Raw genomic sequence first — 11,150 nt, 5'->3', positions numbered from 1 at the left:
TTTGAAGCTTGTTCTCCTCCAAAAACGACTACGAATCCATACAGTAGATTATTTCATAATTGTACAAACAGAATATTACAATTTACAGTTTTCAAAGCTAAGCCCCCTTTAGCTGGTGTAAAAAACGACAGTAGCTGTTTCTCATTTCGATGGCTGTATCCGCATATGTTGACAGCAGTTTTTATTTAGATCTTATTTCAAATGTTACATTTCAAAGAAAGAATTAAACAGTAATTATATCAAATGAGACACATCAAGTGCCGGGAAATGACAAATGACCAATACTGTCATGGAGGATTATATTCAATTTCTGGTTGTGAACCACTAAATTATAAATAACATAAAATAAGCTTTTTTTGGTTCTCCGAGCTGCCTCTCCAAGCTAAAAACATCCGCTTTCAAAGAAAGCACATTGAAAGTTAAAGATACGTTTGGAGAGAAAATGCCTGTTCAGCTGGAATTTAATGGAAGATTAATTAATTGGGTCTTTGCTGTTAATTGATGTAACGGACGTGTGGCCGCTTTCCAAAACTACAGTACACGCATCTCATCACAATCATCAGAGAAAGGAGGAAAGTAATCACCATAGTGTCTAAACCAATGAGATACTTCCTGCATATATTTCTCCTTTCCTGTCAGTCCTATCAGAACAGAGCCAGTAGTTTTTCTTTCTAAAAATCTGAAAGCAAAGTGACATTCTGCTCAACCTGCCAAGCTATTAATGCTTGTTTTATACAATTCGGGCACATTTTTTAAATTTTTATTTAATTTTTAATGTGCCTGGAAACCATGAGCCCAGCTGGAGAACTTAATTATATTGCTCCATGTAGCCTTTCCACGACAATTATGGGACAATAATAATTGGGCAAAGGTTTAATGCACCATTTACATATCAGTGTCATTCATTGGTGAGGAAAAACTTTTAATGCTCGACTTGTCAAATGCCTTTTTACATTCATTATTCTCAGTACCAACAAGTCCATATTTAAAAATAAACTTCATTTTTATTTCATGTTACTATTGTAAGTTTGTCGTTGTATGAATATCAACACAGTTGCTATTACAGGTACTGTAGATATGTAGAAAGAGACACATGGGTTGATAATTAATTATTCCCCCCCAAAATGCATAATCTGTAAAATATTTCTAGATAATTGGATTTTTGTAAAGGACTTTTGTTAGAGATCACACTGTAAAAATAAACGAGGCTAAATAGCACTAAAAGTGATTCTTGGCTCGTAATCATAGAGGAACCATTTTAAGTGCCATATAGCACCAGTGTAGCACCTGTGTAGAAACATAGTGCTATGTAGAACCATATGTGGTGTTATAGTGGTGCAAAATGACCCCCATATTGTTCTTCATAGGTGCTATATAGCACTTAAAATGGTTCCTCTATGATTACGAGCCAAGAACCACTTTTCTATAGAGCACTGTTTGTTTTTAGAGTGCAGATTTAGAACATAGTTCTGTCTCATAAAATGTGTCATCAAAGCCGACCAATCATGTGGTGACCCTTTCCTTACGCATTTAAGGGACATTTTTTTTAAAAAAAGCTCATTTTTCAGCTCCTCTAGAGTTAAACGTGAGATTTTTACAGTTTTAGAATCCATTCAGCTGATCTCCGGGGTATGGCAGTACCACTTTTAGCATAGCTTAGCACAAACTATTGAATCTGATTAGACCATTAGCATTGCACAAAAAAATAACCAAAGAGTTTCAATATTTTTCCTATTTAAAACTTGACTCTTCTGTAGTTGCATCGTGTACTAAGACAGACAGAAAATTTAAAGTTGTGATTTTCTAGGCCGATATGGCTAGGAACTATACTCTCATTCCGGCGTAATAATCAAGGACATTGCTTCTGTAACATGGCTGCAGGAGGCGCAATGATATTACACAGTGCCCGAAAATAGTCCCCTTGGTAAATTTCAATAGCAGGGGACTGAGCAAAATTAGCACATTTTCCCCACAAAAAAATGGAGTGTCCCTTTAAGGTTTGTTATCTTTAGGTTCAGTGATAAAATGCGAACCTAAAGTATGAATGCTAAGTTCACAAGGACTTAATAATTTTTTTTTTTATTGGGGTCCGGACCAAAAGAACCAAACTACAAGTATGAACATGCCCTTCATTTTCTTAAAAAGGGTACAAGAACATAAAAATGTGTTGGTTTTTCATAAAGTACACTTTTGTACCTGAAATGGTGCATATTGTACCTCAAGATGTACCTAAAGTAGTACATATTACATCCTTTTTAAAAGGAACCATCTCCGTGTACCTTTATTTCTGAGAGTGCACAAAATAATTAATGTTAATTAATATAATATAATATATATAATTTTCTTAATTCACACAGGAGCAAATAGTAAATGTTTTACATGCATCAATCATTTACTTTATAAATTTATGAAACAAGTATCTCAGCATTATTGTGCAGTTATAGAAAGTGCAGTAAACTCTCACAGACCTTTTTCTCTTCGTATGCATTGAGTCGTCTTCGCTTCTTTAGACGCAGAACAATGGCAAGTGCGTAACTCTGGATGGCAAGTCTTATCTCTTCCGCGTCAGAACTCCATTTCAGCTCACTACGCTGAATATTCGGACCAACTCATTACCATTCAGAGCACTGAAATAATGGAAATGCTTAATTGCAAAGATGCCATCGGTTTAATTGAATTACCAGCCAACAAAGCAATAATACAATTCCTAATGACACACAGAGGAAGGCTGTGCAGATAAGTCTTAACTTTGTAGATGAGGACAGGAGAGAGATGTCTGACATGGACCATTTTGTCAGCTTTACAAAGTCATTTGTATAGAGCCCTTCTCATCTCGTCTATAGACTTACAAAGCAGAAAATCCTCAGAAATGATTCGGCCAAGAGCCCCGGGTCATCCTTTATTGAGGGTCAAGTGAAATGTATCCTCTATTCCAGGTAAATTAATGTGAATATGAAGTAATACAGAGGTCTGTTCTGACTGACTGATATTGTATTACAGTATTAGCTGGTTGTCCTACAGTAAACTGTTTCTCAGTATGCCTCAAAACTTGTAGTTCTGTCAAAACCAACTTTCAGTCTCACAAACTTTGCTCTGCAGAAAAAATGGAAAGACATTTTTGTGGCCTTGATTGTTGATTGCCCACGGAGCTGCAGATTGGTTGTTTTGAAGGATGAGTAGCATTTTCTTAGCCTGATCAATTTGTCCTGTCAACCATTATATAAAAGCAGCTTTCTACAGTATATGTTTAGTGACAATTTCTCTTGCCAGTATATAGTATGGGGGAAACACCCAGCAAGCAATTTTGGTAAAAACAAGGCAAAATTTGGGCTGTCAGTAAAAGTCTAATAGAAGTAAAGCCCTAGAACAGACGATGCGTTGTTTAGAATATAAGAAATGAAAGCAAACACCTTTAACACTTGTTGACTTTGCGTACTTTTCCAAGTTAAACAGCATGTTACCAAATTCAAGGTTATTTAGGGTAGAAGTGTGTTACTCATAGCTGAACTATATTGGGTCTATAGTTATCCGTCTTGGTTTTTGCTTGACAGGCAGTCATTGTCGTCTGTTGTTGTAACTTTGATAAAGTTGGTGACTTTTTGTTTTTCAATAGCTTTTAAAAGCACATGCTAAATAAATGCAATGGTGCGTCGTGTACGAAAAACAGGTGGCGTATTATTTTTGAGCACAGTGTATAAATTATCCAGGGATTTTCAGGGGTGTTTACTTTACTTTTTAAGATATTTCTGCAGAAAATGTTGGCAGCTGTTTAGGTTTATCTTTCATTCAACTCCTCTTGTCTTTTGCTACCAACTTAACAAACAAAGCCTACTTTTAAAAACTCATTTTTTGTTTTTGTATTAAAATCATCCTACATAATGTAAAAAACATTGTGTGAAAAATAACCTCTATATCTTTAATATTGACTTAAATACAAAATACAAGTGGAAAATTATTTGGGTAACACTTCATAATATGGGTCCATGAATAATGATGAACTAATACCTAAATTAATCTTTAATTAAATGTGAACTAATGCTGAGTTAAGGCATGTACTAAACATATTGAAGAGTCATTATTAACTAAAACATGACTCATGACTCATGACTCAACATACAAATTTATTGTTAAAGGCGGGGTGCATGATCTCTGAAAACCAATGTTGACATTTGAAATCACCTAAGAAACACCCCCCTACCCCAATGAAATCTGGACCTTCTTTTGATAGACCTGCCCCACACAAACGCTACCCAGGCAACAATGTCGGTTAGCAGACATGCCCCTTACTGCTGATTACCTACAAGTGTGTTTTGAAACTCGGCCCGACTCCCTTTACCAAAGTATCTTTAAAAAATCATGCACCCCACCATGCCAGTTCCCCTAGAGTTAAACATTTGATTTTTACCGTTTTGGAACCATTCATCTGATCTCCGGGTCTGGTGCTACCACTTTCAGCATAGCTTAGCACAATTCATTGAATCTAATGGTCTATTCAGATTTAATGGATTATGCTTAGCAATGTTAAGAGTGGTACCACCAGACCCAGCGATCGGCTGAATGCTTCCAAAACTGTAAAAATCAAATGTTTAACTCTAGGGGAGCTGGAAAAGGAGCATATTTTCAAAAAAGTGGAGTGTCCCTTTAACTAACAAAAACAAACAAACAAAAAAAAACATGTCATGTTGTACTTATTGATGACTCTTCATTAGTCTATGTTTAGTACCTGCCTTAACTCAGCATTCAAGTTTAAGGAAAAATACATTTATGTGTTAGTTCATTATGAATCATGGACCCTTATTATAAAGTGTAAACAATATAGCAAGATCCTGTCTGACAATAGTCTTAATTTTAAATTGCTCAGGCACACGAAAATGTTTTAAACCTCCGATAAACTTTGACTTCCTGTAAAATGAATGAGATCCCCCTATAACTCCTTCATAATTCATAACCTGTTTGAGAACACGAAACTTTATAACTTCTTTCTAAAAACGAATGTAATGTTGGCAACCGTGTTTTGTTTTTGATTAAATTGAAATAATCAATACAGTGAAATAGGAAAAACAACGAGAGTGATTTACCTTTGCATTTTACATTCAAATTTATTTTCTCTGAAGACACTTTTTTTTAACAAAGCAAACATAGCAAGTATACATTTACCTAGAACATTCATTGATTTCGAGGTTCTGCCATTGCTCATTGTCTAAAATTCAACAAGCAGAATTACATTTGTCATTATCTGGCCTGTTAGAGTTCCCTGGAGAAGCAACCATGAAATTCTGTATCGCCTCGCTATTTAGAAACAAGCAAAGCAGCATTGTTTGTAAAATATTGCTTACTGGTTTGGCAAGTAACTGTAGATACTCTACAGTTTGACAATGGAGGTTAAAGAAAACCTGTAATGAAGACACTTGGGTATGCCGTTTCTGGTTTATGTTCAAGAACCAGGCCAAGTTTTGAGTTTTAATTATCAGATCCTGTGCAGGGTCTGAAGAAAGATATTTCACTAGAGTTCCTCCAGTTTTTTCATCCTGTACCACAATATCTCTCTCCCTGGGGACAGTGCAATGGCATGAGGGTTTGGTGACCTGCTACAAAGCTGCTGTGCTACTCTGCTCATCTGAGGCCAATAAGAAGTGATTAATTATTATGTAGTATGATTTTAATCAACAGCTATTACATGTGCCATTGAATTGTATGTAAGCAATAAGGTATGAGGGGCTGTACAGTTCAAGCCTTGAGCAGTGGGGGCTGGTAACTTCTTTTCCTAGAACGCATGATATGAAGCTCATCAAAACATGTATGTAGCCCGTCATTTAAAAATATGTGTTTGATGCGTCATGTAAACTTATATTCATTACGTGTGATGTAAAAATACGAGCCTGCTACAGACGTGTCTAAAGGGTTTATGATAAAAGAGATGCTCGCGTTTGCCAGACACTCCCTTAATCTAAGAGTTTAGGGTTAAGTTAGTGTCTTGAGAGTATTTTGTGAACACGAGTGTCTCTTTTATCTCATTTGTCATCTATTTACTCTGTTTTTGTTTGAAAGACTAAGGGCCCTATTTTTAACGATCTGAAGTGCGAAGTGACTTTGTGGGCGGATCTTGGGCGCTGTTGCTATTTTCCCGGTGAGAGAAATAACTCTTGCGCCAGGCGCAAATCAGTAAGGGATTGGTCTGAAGTAGGTTCATTATTCATAGGTGTGGTTTGGGCGTAACGTTAAATAAACCAATCAGAACGTCATCCAACCTTCCCTTTAAACGCAAGTGCGCAAGTTCCATGGCGGGTTGCTATTATTATGCCAGATTTACCAGGCGCACGCCAGGAGCGGTTCACAGCCGAAGAGACCGACGTTCTTGTAAGAGCAGTCAAAGACAGAGAAGTTGTTTTGTATGGGGATGGGAGAAACCCGCCCAAATCAGCGTAGGTTAAACAGGCGTGGGAGGAAATAGCCACAATTGTCTCATCAGCTGGCATCCTCAGGACGTTTCGCCGCAAGCGCTACAATGATGTCAGGAGACGGGGGAATCCCAAGCTTGCCAGCATAAATCGGGCACGCCGTGTAACGGGAGGTGGATCTGCCTCTACACAGACGCCAGCAGAGGACATCGCTGCGTCCACCCTCACCGCTGAAAGGATTTGGGGGCTTTGAGATCGGACCCAAGAAACGCAAGCAGTCCAACCCCAAAGTACACTTACAAATCCAGTTCACATACATTAAGGTTTCTTATGAAAACATTTTAATGATTATTTACATGAAATAAACGTAATACAGCCACACAACAAACTTATGAAAATATTTTAATCGTTATTTGCATGATAATAATTTAACGCAGCCACACAAAATAAATAAAAATCACTACAATGCTCACTACAATGATTTCCCTTATCTCATGTGTTAATTTTTTTTATTTTAACAATTTATGATTTGCAAAAATAACTGTTGCATCTGTGTAGATTAGATGAGCAAAGTGTATGCGTGTTGTGCACGCTATACATTATGGTCAATCATGCGCCCTTAAATGAACAACGCGCAACGCGCCACTGACTTTAGACTAGTTTTTTCTGGTCAGTGGCGCAATTGTTTTTTGAAACTGGAAAATAGCATCAGGGATGGTTTGCGCCGGAACACGCCTCCTTTTTTGCGCTGAACCGCCCAAGGAGCGCAAGTTAATTCCCTAGTTTGCCGACGTGCGTCTGTGGAGGGAAAAACCCGCTGTGTGCCGGTGCAAAATACGAATGATACATGCGTCACTGACAAAGTCAATTGCGCTGGGTGCAAGATAGGTCCCTATATAATTTACTTCCATGGGGATGAACTACACCTGTGGTTACTCTGCAGGACACCTGTGTACACCTGCGGTAATCTGGGATACAATCATTGTAAAAAAATATGCAGCACGAAGTTAAAACTTGGTTTTGCCTACCCAGTCTCATGTAGATGCGTATAAATAGCACGAAGTGTGAAAATCGTGAAATACATATGCCAAATTCCAATTTGGCGTACATATGATACGCCAGTCCGCCCCATTCACTTAAACGGTGCATCTTTTTTTGTCGTTTTATTTATTGGTTTCTCAATTTTTTAAACCATTTTCGGTTGGGTTTAGGGTTAGATTTGAGATTTGCTTAAGGAGGTTATTTAATATACAGGTATATGTTTTTGTCTATTTTTAAGCCATGTTCGCTTTGAGTGTTAGAGTTGGGGTTTGGGTTAGGATGTCATTTTTATGTAACAAACAGTTGTTCTAACCCTAAACCCAAGCGATAATGGTAAAAAAAGCAAAAAAAAAAAAAAAAAGAGAATATTTGTGCCGTTTTTGTGAATGGGGAGGACTGGCATATCATATGCACATATTGCACAATTTTCATACTTCTTGCTATTTATATGCAACTTCGTGAGACTGGGTTCAGTTTTGCAAGTCAGTTTAACCTACTTTATTAAGTTTTGGCTTAAAAAAGTTGACATAACTTATAAATTGAAGTTGAAATTGTTTTAACTTCTAGTTAAAGTAACATAAAAATATGTGTCGATTTGACAGACAGTGATGCTGAACAACACAAAAACCCTGTGGTTTATTTGTGTTTAAAACAACCGTAGCTTAACTGTAAGTACAACATTGCGATAACAGCGTAAGGTTCATGGGTTTGAACCACAGACATAATAATCTAACGTACCTTGAATGCACTGTAAGTCACTTTGGAAAAAAGAATCTGCGAAAATTGCATTAATGTAAATAAAACTGCGAAAATGCTTCGAAGACAAATGTCTGACATCGATAGCATGTGTTCCTGTAGCTTATCTTGTAGCATGCAAGTCCCAGGGAGCATGCAAGCTGATTTAAAAATATATATCTTGAATAAGGTAAGCTGCTATAAATTGGTTAAAATTGTTTTGGATGGATGTGTTATTTATTTTGATATTGGGTGATAAATGCAAGGACAAAGTGTGACTCACATCTAGTTTTTGAGTGCACCATATAAGGTATACATCTTCTAGATAATATGTCATAGTGCACAGGCAAACATCACAGATAGAGGGTCACGGACCGGTGGGCCTAACCTTTATGGAGGACATTTCTTTTGCATTTGATAGAGCACAGCATCGTTTTCACATACACACGCTCAAACATGTACACAACAACACACTGCGATTAACACAACCAGACGCCATAGGAAGCCAACAGAAAACCACTTGTCGTTCTCCACATGCCACAGGCACTGAGACTGCCTATCAATCAATGAACGGTTTTCCCTTTCTCACCCTCTTCTCCCCGATCCGCCCATCCTCTCCGGTCCAGTGTGTGCAGGGGAAGACGGCAGAGACAAATAGGGTCGTATTTAGGGAAACAGAATATCAATAAACAGCAAAGGAGAAACGCATCTACATCTCGCCACAGAGAAAAGCCACAGGTCTTAAACAACAGAACTGAAAAATGAGCCACCAAGAGACCAGGAGACCGATTAATCAAACACTTGTCTGTCTGACATACACACACAGACACACACACAAAATAATACCGCAGTGGATGCCGCGCAATAAAGTAGGAACATAAAACTTGGTCCTTGTAAAGTCAATTTTCATAAAACTGCTTCAAAGTGAAATGAGAAAAACTCAGATGAGTCAAACGTTTGTGTATGATAGAAATAATGGTCGTGGGCCTGGCACTGGGGAGCACGGATGTTAAACGCTCGCAACAGTCATGCTTTTTAAGTGCCACGGCATAAAAGCAGTGAACGCTCCCAATCTGCATTGCTAATTCACTGTGTGTTTACGTAACACGCCTTGGCATTCGTGCTCTCTCATCCCCCGTGTCTCAATGTGAAATCAGAACAGGTATGAATTATAATGAGCGTTGTTTACTAACCTGTCAACGGAGTCGATTGCAGAGGGCCATTTGATCTTACACCATTGATTTTATTCCGATCTGTTTCATTACTTTGTATCCAACCCTACCTCCATGTTACAGCTTGCTTTTTTAAGTTGGACTGATGTTTTCGGTAACTTCAGTGTTAAGATATATTCCCAAAAACTAATTCTGGTGATATCATTCATGAGCAGTAATCGAACAGGGTTATTTTAGTAAATAACATTTATTAAAGGGATACTTCACCAAATAATTTTATGATGTCATTTTGTCTTTTCTTCTGTGGAAAACCCTAGAGAAGTTTTAAAAATTTTTGAAGAACGTTCACGCTCTCTTTTTCATACAGTGAAAGCGGAAAGGCACAAAAATAAAATCATAATAGTAGTCCACATGAAACATGCACTTTAAGTCTTTCAAGGAAGTCATTACTAAGGAAAAACTAGCTGTGCTCAAATTGATTCTTGGTGTAAAATAAATGTTTTGTGACATAAATTGTCAATAACATCAATAATGGCAAGTAGAAAAGGAAACATTAAGAAAAAAACATGCGAGGTTAACTCAAATTCACTACCATTTTGGGTTGTTTGTGGACAAAAAAAGACACTAAATTAAACGGCTGTAAAAGTGTATTGGATTAATATTTCTTTCAGTTTTTTTGCATAAATCTGTTAATCAACCTCAGTAATGATCAAATCTACCAAATGTTTAAAAAAAAAAGTCATGATTTTAACTCTTTAATTGCCAAGTGATGTCACTGATTTGGGAAAAACCAAGCGTGCCAAAACGTCTCGACCGCCCCCCAGTGACTGGTCCCTGTATTGGTAATAAACCCCGTCTCCCCATGTTATTCAATGGGACTTGAGACCAACTAAACTATTTAATTACACTTCAATTATTTTTTTTCCTAAGCTGGTTTCTGTCATTTACTGTAGTTTTTATCACGCTGATGTAAATTCAAATGTTTGTTTTTAAAATAAGTTTGTTTTTAGTTAGTAATTTAATGATATAAAAACAGTGGTGTCACGTCATGATGAAGCTGTGTTATCGTGTGATTCTGCAAGACCGAGGGCAGGGTCTTGATTTTGCGGCTTTACTTCCTGCTCACTACTGCGCAGGACTGGTCCCGAAATCGCTACTGCGCAGACTCAAGACCCAAGATGTCATATTGGGACACTGCCGGCTTCACTTTTCACCAATGGAAGAGAGCAAACAGGCGTCGTCCATCTTTTTAACAGTCTATGGAAAAAACACACAAAATGACAGATTTTCAATATGAAAAGGGATTGTGGACTGGATTTATTTTAAATCTTTTTCACAGTCTTGGGCATGTCAAAGATTAGTAAAAAGATTGGCTTTGATGCATTTTTAGTTTTTTGAGCAGCATCAGATTTTATTCTGCCTCATGTGTTGTTCGTTTTGCCCCATTGACTTCCATTATAATGACATTTTTTGATTGCAAAGCCATGACATCATATAATCATGTATTCTTGATTATTGGTGTTTTTTCCTTTTCCAAAGACGTCATTTTTACTGTTGATCACCATGTGGCATCATTAACCCTTTAGTATTTTTCCCATGGTATATTGTTGAGTTTTTGAAAAATATGTGAATTTTCTCAAAATATGTGTCAAAAAATTATTCAATTAAGACAAAAAAAGTCCCCAAAAACCAATAAGGTTTAAGAAAATTTCTCATTGGATTGTACTGTAAAGAAATGTCTGGACGTATTTTCCTACTCTGACTAAAATGCTGTCTCAGTCAAATCCAGGAAGGATTTGGATTT

This window comes from Paramisgurnus dabryanus, chromosome 5 (genome assembly GCF_030506205.2).
Source record: "Paramisgurnus dabryanus chromosome 5, PD_genome_1.1, whole genome shotgun sequence".
NCBI classification, from domain to species: Eukaryota; Metazoa; Chordata; class Actinopteri; order Cypriniformes; family Cobitidae; genus Paramisgurnus; species Paramisgurnus dabryanus.
The sequence above is the reverse complement of the archived record's forward strand: the minus strand, read 5'-3'. Positions refer to the sequence as shown.